At 46.0% G+C, this 8,324-nt stretch overlaps 1 pseudogene; it reads right to left on the bottom strand.

Annotated features, from left to right (window-relative positions):
* Positions 1–347: 347 nt before the first annotated feature.
* Positions 348–466, bottom strand: LOC134913250 (5S ribosomal RNA; annotated as a pseudogene).
* Between the last annotated feature and the right edge of the window lie 7,858 nt (positions 467–8,324).

Here is an 8,324-nt window from a genome sequence, read left to right as displayed (position 1 = left end):
GAATTGTGATAATTAGAATTAATAAAATGTTCTGGTCTGTTTAATCACACTTGGTAATTGGAATGGTTGTAGACATTGATTCGTCTTACCCCCAATTCCCCTGACCAGCACAGAATATCTGTGTTAATGGAACCAAAGAGTGATCATGAGAGTTATTTGATAAGTAAGACCCACTTGGGCTACTTAATTCGAAATTGGTTGGTCTCCTGCATTCAAATGAGCTAGACTTTCTGACGTAAGCCACAAAAATTAGTAGTAGGCCTCAAAAAGGAAAAGGAAAGGGGAAAAGAGAATTAGTGGTGATACTGCTGTTGGTTCGCAAACACATATGAAGGGAAATGGTCCCAACTCTACAACACCGGGTATTCGCAGGAAGTCTCCTCTCCTGGTACTGACCCGGCCCAACGCTGTTTGGCTTCCAAGATCAGACGAGATCGGGCATTGGCAGCGTGGTATGATAGTAGAGAATTTTTATGATAGTACACCAATGAGAGTGCACCTATGTAGGAAACGGAAGAAAGAGGAAAAAAGGGAGACAGAAAAAAAGGGGAAGAGGAAAAAGGAAATGAAAATAGTATATAGGAGAGAAAAGGAATGAATCAGTATAGCGTAATTGATGGATCTGCTTTCTGCGTTAGACACAGCTCAACAAATCCCACTTCTGTGGTATTGTGCTCCGTGAATCGCAGATGAGAGTCCATGAAGTAATAGTGAAGTATGAGCAAGAGGTATGAAAGATATGCTGGGTTGAACTGTCAAAAAAATGTATATATCATCACGAAAGACTAGTGAGAAATTGAAGTGAAATGAAATTACTAATAATTAAACATTGATTTAGAAAATCACATAGGTATTTATCGTGCATATTAGGATAAAGTTAGAAATTCAAAAAACATGCTGAGGCTCACGATGAGTAGGATAATTATCAGACAATGGGGGTCATTCCGAGTTGTTCGCTCGGTAAAAATCTTCGCATCGCAGCGATTTTCCGCTTAATGCGCATGCGCAATGTCCGCACTGCGACTGCGCCAAGTAAATTTGCTATGCAGTTAGGAATTTTACTCACGGCTTTTTCATCGTTCTGGTGATCGTAATGTGATTGACAGGAAATGGGTGTTACTGGGCGGAAACAGGCCGTTTTATGGGCGTGTGGGAAAAAACGCTACCGTTTCCGGAAAAAACGCAGGAGTGGCTGGAGAAACGGGGGAGTGTCTGGGCGAACGCTGGGTGTGTTTGTGACGTCAAACCAGGAACGACAAGCACTGAACTGATCGCAGATGCCGAGTAAGTCTGAAGCTACTCAGAAACTGCTACGAGGTGTGTAATCGCAATATTGCGAATACATGGTTCGCAATTTTAAGATGCTAAGATTCACTCCCAGTAGGCGGCGGCTTAGCATGAGCAAATCTGCTAAAATCCGCTTGCGAGCGAACAACTCGGAATGAGGGCCAATATACTGGCCTCTGCTGGAAAAAAACTTAGCATAATAGTATGAATACTTTAACAGATATTGATTTAGGAAAAATCAGGGAAGAAGAAAAGGGATGAAAAGAAAATAAAAAGAAAATTTGGGCTGTATATGTTAAGTTATTAGACAGTAGTGCTGTAGCAAAGAGCTGTGTGTGTGCTACACAGGTCCAAATGACATAGAATAACATACAACAGATTAATATAAAGCGCATCAAGGATTGCGGTCTGTGCAGAATATACACAGAACGGCAGTGGACTTCCAGTTATCAGCACTCTGATAAGAATATATAGATGTGCTACACAGATCTAAACATTTGCTGTATAATCAAGCATATTCATAAATGCACATAATGTGTTGTTGTCTGTGCACGCTATATGCAGAGCAACAGTGGGTCCAATCAGATGTGATGGAAGTTGATGCGCATCAAGGGTTGCCGTCTGTGCCAAATATACACAGGACAGCAGCAGGCTTGTGGTCATCAGCACTATCTGCCAAAAAATCTATGTATGCTACTAGAGATGAGCGGGTTCGGTTTCTCTGAATCCGAACCCGCCCGAACTTCATGTTTTTTTTCACGGGTCCGAGCGACTCGGATCTTCCCGCCTTGCTCGGTTAACCCGAGCGCGCCCGAACGTCATCATGACGCTGTCGGATTCTCGCGAGGCTCGGATTCTATCGCGAGACTCGGATTCTATATAAGGAGCCGCGCGTCGCCGCCATTTTCACACGTGCATTGAGATTGATAGGGAGAGGACGTGGCTGGCGTCCTCTCCATTTAGATTATAAGAGAGAGAGATTTACTGGAGCTTAGGACTAGGAGGAGTACTGTAGAAGTGTAGAGAGTGCAGAGAGTTTACTAGTGAGTGACCACCAGACAGTGCAGTTTATTTAATATATCCGTTCTCTGCCTGAAAAAAGCGATACACACAGTGACTCAGTCACATACCATATCTGTGTGCACTGCTCAGGCTCAGCCCAGTGTGCTGCATCATCTATATATATTATATATCTGTCTGACTGCTCAGCTCACACAGCTTATAATTGTGGGGGAGACTGGGGAGCACTGCAGTGCCAGTTATAGGTTATAGCAGGAGCCAGGAGTACATAATATTATATAGTGAGTGACCACCAGACAGTGCAGTTTATTTAATATATCCGTTCTCTGCCTGAAAAAAGCGATACACACAGTGACTCAGTCACATACCATATCTGTGTGCACTGCTCAGGCTCAGCCCAGTGTGCTGCATCATCTATATATATTATATATCTGTCTGACTGCTCAGCTCACACAGCTTATAATTGTGGGGGAGACTGGGGAGCACTGCAGTGCCAGTTATAGGTTATAGCAGGAGCCAGGAGTACATAATATTATATTAAAATTAAACAGTGCACACTTTTGCTGCAGGAGTGCCACTGCCAGTGTGACTGACCAGTGACCTGACCACACTGACCACCAGTATAGTTAGTAGTATACTTATATTGTGATTGCCTGAAAAAGTTAAACACTCGTCGTGTGACTTCACTTGTGTGTTGTTGTTTTTTTTATTCTATAAAAATAAAACTCATTCTGCTGACAGACAGAGTCCAGCAGGTCCGTCATTATATAATATATAATATATACCTGTCCGGCTGCAGTAGTGATATATATATATTTTTTATATCATTTATCATCCAGTCGCAGCAGACACAGTACGGTAGTTCACGGCTGTGGCTACCTCTGTGTCTGCACTCGGCAGGCAGTCCGTCCATAATTGTATACCACCTAACCGTGGTTTTTTTTTCTTCTTTATACATACATACTACTACGACATCTCTTTATCAACCAGTCTATATTAGCAGCAGACACAGTACAGTACGGTAGTTCACGGCTGTGGCCACCTCTGTGTCTGCTCTCGGCAGGCAGTCCGTCCATAATTGTATACCACCTAACCGTGGTTTTTTTTTCTTTCTTCTTTATACATACATAGTTACATAGACATCTCTTTATCAACCAGTCTATATTAGCAGCAGACACTGTACAGTACGGTAGTTCACGGCTGTGGCTACCTCTGTGTCTGCACTCGGCAGGCAGTCCGTCCATAATTGTATACCACCTAACCGTGGTTTTTTTTTCTTTCTTCTTTATACATACATAGTTACATAGACATCTCTTTATCAACCAGTCTATATTAGCAGCAGACACAGTACAGTACGGTAGTTCACGGCTGTGGCTACCTCTGTGTCTGCACTCGGCAGGCAGTCCGTCCATAATTGTATACCACCTAACCGTGGTTTTTTTTTCTTTCTTCTTTATACATACATAGTTACATAGACATCTCTTTATCAACCAGTCTATATTAGCAGCAGACACAGTACAGTACGGTAGTTCACGGCTGTGGCTACCTCTGTGTCTGCACTCGGCAGGCAGTCCGTCCATAATTGTATACCACCTAACCGTGGTTTTTTTTTCTTTCTTCTTTATACATACATAGTTACTACGACATCTCTTTATCAACCAGTCTATATTAGCAGCAGACACAGTACAGTACGGTAGTTCACGGCTGTGGCTACCTCTGTGTCTGCACTCGGCAGGCAGTCCGTCCATAATTGTATACCACCTAACCGTGGTTTTTTTTTCTTTCTTCTTTATACATACATAGTTACATAGACATCTCTTTATCAACCAGTCTATATTAGCAGCAGACACAGTACAGTACGGTAGTTCACGGCTGTGGCTACCTCTGTGTCTGCACTCGGCAGGCAGTCCATAATTGTATACTAGTATCCATCTCCATTGTTTACCTGAGGTGCCTTTTAGTTGTGCCTATTAAAATATGGAGAACAAAAATGTTGAGGTTCCAAAATTAGGGAAAGATCAAGATCCACTTCCACCTCGTGCTGAAGCTGCTGCCACTAGTCATGGCCGAGACGATGAAATGCCAGCAACGTCGTCTGCCAAGGCCGATGCTCAATGTCATAGTACAGAGCATGTCAAATCCAAAACACCAAATATCAGTAAAAAAAGGACTCCAAAACCTAAAATAAAATTGTCGGAGGAGAAGCGTAAACTTGCCAATATGCCATTTACCACACGGAGTGGCAAGGAACGGCTGAGGCCCTGGCCTATGTTCATGGCTAGTGGTTCAGCTTCACATGAGGATGGAAGCACTCAGCCTCTCGCTAGAAAACTGAAAAGACTCAAGCTGGCAAAAGCACCGCAAAGAACTGTGCGTTCTTCGAAATCCCAAATCCACAAGGAGAGTCCAATTGTGTCGGTTGCGATGCCTGACCTTCCCAACACTGGACGTGAAGAGCATGCGCCTTCCACCATTTGCACGCCCCCTGCAAGTGCTGGAAGGAGCACCCGCAGTCCAGTTCCTGATAGTCAGATTGAAGATGAAGATGTTGAAGTACACCAGGATGAGGAGGATATGGGTGTTGCTGGCGCTGGGGAGGAAATTGACCAGGAGGATTCTGATGGTGAGGTGGTTTGTTTAAGTCAGGCACCCGGGGAGACACCTGTTGTCCGTGGGAGGAATATGGCCGTTGACATGCCTGGTGAAAATACCCAAAAAATCAGCTCTTCAGTGTGGAGGTATTTCAACAGAAAAGCGGACAACAGGTGTCAAGCCGTGTGTTGCCTTTGTCAAGCTGTAATAAGTAGGGGTAAGGACGTTAACCACCTCGGAACATCCTCCCTTATACGTCACCTGCAGCGCATTCATAATAAGTCAGTGACAAGTTCAAAAACTTTGGGCGACAGCGGAAGCAGTCCACTGACCAGTAAATCCCTTCCTCTTGTAACCAAGCTCACGCAAACCACCCCACCAACTCCCTCAGTGTCAATTTCCTCCTTCCCCAGGAATGCCAATAGTCCTGCAGGCCATGTCACTGGCAATTCTGACGAGTCCTCTCCTGCCTGGGATTCCTCCAATGCATCCTTGCGTGTAACGCCTACTGCTGCTGGCGCTGCTGTTGTTGCTGCTGGGAGTCGATGGTCATCCCAGAGGGGAAGTCGTAAGCCCACTTGTACTACTTCCAGTAAGCAATTGACTGTCCAACAGTCCTTTGCGAGGAAGATGAAATATCACGGCAGTCATCCTGCTGCAAAGCGGATAACTGAGGCCTTGACAACTATGTTGGTGTTAGACGTGCGTCCGGTATCCGCCGTTAGTTCACAGGGAACTAGACAATTTATTGAGGCAGTGTGCCCCCGTTACCAAATACCATCTAGGTTCCACTTCTGTAGGCAGGCGATACCGAGAATGTACACGGACGTCAGAAAAAGACTCACCAGTGTCCTAAAAAATGCAGTTGTACCCAATGTCCACTTAACCACGGACATGTGGACAAGTGGAGCAGGGCAGGGTCAGGACTATATGACTGTGACAGCCCACTGGGTAGATGTATGGACTCCCGCCGCAAGAACAGCAGCGGCGGCACCAGTAGCAGCATCTCGCAAACGCCAACTCTTTCCTAGGCAGGCTACGCTTTGTATCACCGCTTTCCAGAATACGCACACAGCTGAAAACCTCTTACGGCAACTAAGGAAGATCATCGCGGAATGGCTTACCCCAATTGGACTCTCCTGTGGATTTGTGGCATCGGACAACGCCAGCAATATTGTGTGTGCATTAAATATGGGCAAATTCCAGCACGTCCCATGTTTTGCACATACCTTGAATTTGGTGGTGCAGAATTTTTTAAAAAAGGACAGGGGCGTGCAAGAGATGCTGTCGGTGGCCAGAAGAATTGCGGGACACTTTCGGCGTACAGGCACCACGTACAGAAGACTGGAGCACCACCAAAAACTACTGAACCTGCCCTGCCATCATCTGAAGCAAGAAGTGGTAACGAGGTGGAATTCAACCCTCTATATGCTTCAGAGGTTGGAGGAGCAGCAAAAGGCCATTCAAGCCTATACAATTCAGCACGATATAGTAGGTGGAATGCACCTGTCTCAAGCGCAGTGGAGAATGATTTCAACGTTGTGCAAGGTTCTGATGCCCTTTGAACTTGCCACACGTGAAGTCAGTTCAGACACTGCCAGCCTGAGTCAGGTCATTCCCCTCATCAGGCTTTTGCAGAAGAAGCTGGAGACATTGAAGGAGGAGCTAACACGGAGCGATTCCGCTAGGCATGTGGGACTTGTGGATGGAGCCCTTAATTCGCTTAACAAGGATTCACGGGTGGTCAATCTGTTGAAATCAGAGCACTACATTTTGGCCACCGTGCTCGATCCTAGATTTAAAGCCTACCTTGGATCTCTCTTTCCGGCAGACACAAGTCTGCTGGGGTTGAAAGACCTGCTGGTGACAAAATTGTCAAGTCAAGCGGAACGCGACCTGTCAACATCTCCTCCTTCACATTCTCCCGCAACTGGGGGTGCGAGGAAAAGGCTCAGAATTCCGAGCCCACCCGCTGGCGGTGATGCAGGGCAGTCTGGAGCGACTGCTGATGCTGACATCTGGTCCGGACTGAAGGACCTGACAACGATTACGGACATGTCGTCTACTGTCACTGCATATGATTCTCTCAACATTGATAGAATGGTGGAGGATTATATGAGTGACCGCATCCAAGTAGGCACGTCACACAGTCCGTACTTATACTGGCAGGAAAAAGAGGCAATTTGGAGGCCCTTGCACAAACTGGCTTTATTCTACCTAAGTTGCCCTCCCACAAGTGTGTACTCCGAAAGAGTTCTTAGTGCCGCCGCTCACCTTGTCAGCAATCGGCGTACGAGGTTACATTCAGAAAATGTGGAGAAGATGATGTTCATTAAAATGAATTATAATCAATTCCTCCGCGGAGACATTGACCAGCAGCAATTGCCTCCACAAAGTACACAGGGAGCTGAGATGGTGGATTCCAGTGGGGACGAATTGATAATCTGTGAGGAGGGGGATGTACACGGTGATATATCGGAGGGTGATGATGAGGTGGACATCTTGCCTCTGTAGAGCCAGTTTGTGCAAGGAGAGATTAATTGCTTCTTTTTTGGGGGGGGTCCAAACCAACCCGTCATATCAGTCACAGTCGTGTGGCAGACCCTGTCACTGAAATGATGGGTTGGTTAAAGTGTGCATGTCCTGTTTTGTTTATACAACATAAGGGTGGGTGGGAGGGCCCAAGGACAATTCCATCTTGCACCTCTTTTTTCTTTTCTTTTTCTTTGCATCATGTGCTGATTGGGGAGGGTTTTTTGGAAGGGACATCCTGCGTGACACTGCAGTGCCACTCCTAAATGGGCCCGGTGTTTGTGTCGGCCACTAGGGTCGCTAATCTTACTCACACAGTCAGCTACCTCATTGCGCCTCTTTTTTTCTTTGCGTCATGTGCTGTTTGGGGAGGGTTTTTTGGAAGGGACATCCTGCGTGACACTGCAGTGCCACTCCTAGATGGGCCCGGTGTTTGTGTCGGCCACTAGGGTCGCTAATCTTACTCACACAGCTACCTCATTGCGCCTCTTTTTTTCTTTGCGTCATGTGCTGTTTGGGGAGGGTTTTTTGGAAGGGCCATCCTGCGTGACACTGCAGTGCCACTCCTAGATGGGCCCGGTGTTTGTGTCGGCCACTAGGGTCGCTAATCTTACTCACACAGCTACCTCATTGCGCCTCTTTTTTTCTTTGCGTCATGTGCTGTTTGGGGAGGGTTTTTTGGAAGGGACATCCTGCGTGACACTGCAGTGCCACTCCTAGATGGGCCCGGTGTTTGTGTCGGCCACTAGGATCGCTTATCTTACTCACACAGCGACCTCGGTGCAAATTTTAGGACTAAAAATAATATTGTGAGGTGTGAGGTATTCAGAATAGACTGAAAATGAGTGGAAATTATGGTTATTGAGGTTAATAATACTATGGGATCAAAATGA

The sequence above is a fragment of the Pseudophryne corroboree genome, chromosome 4 (genome assembly GCF_028390025.1).
Source record: "Pseudophryne corroboree isolate aPseCor3 chromosome 4, aPseCor3.hap2, whole genome shotgun sequence".
NCBI classification, from domain to species: Eukaryota; Metazoa; Chordata; class Amphibia; order Anura; family Myobatrachidae; genus Pseudophryne; species Pseudophryne corroboree.
This window is presented reverse-complemented; position numbering and strand designations above follow the sequence as displayed.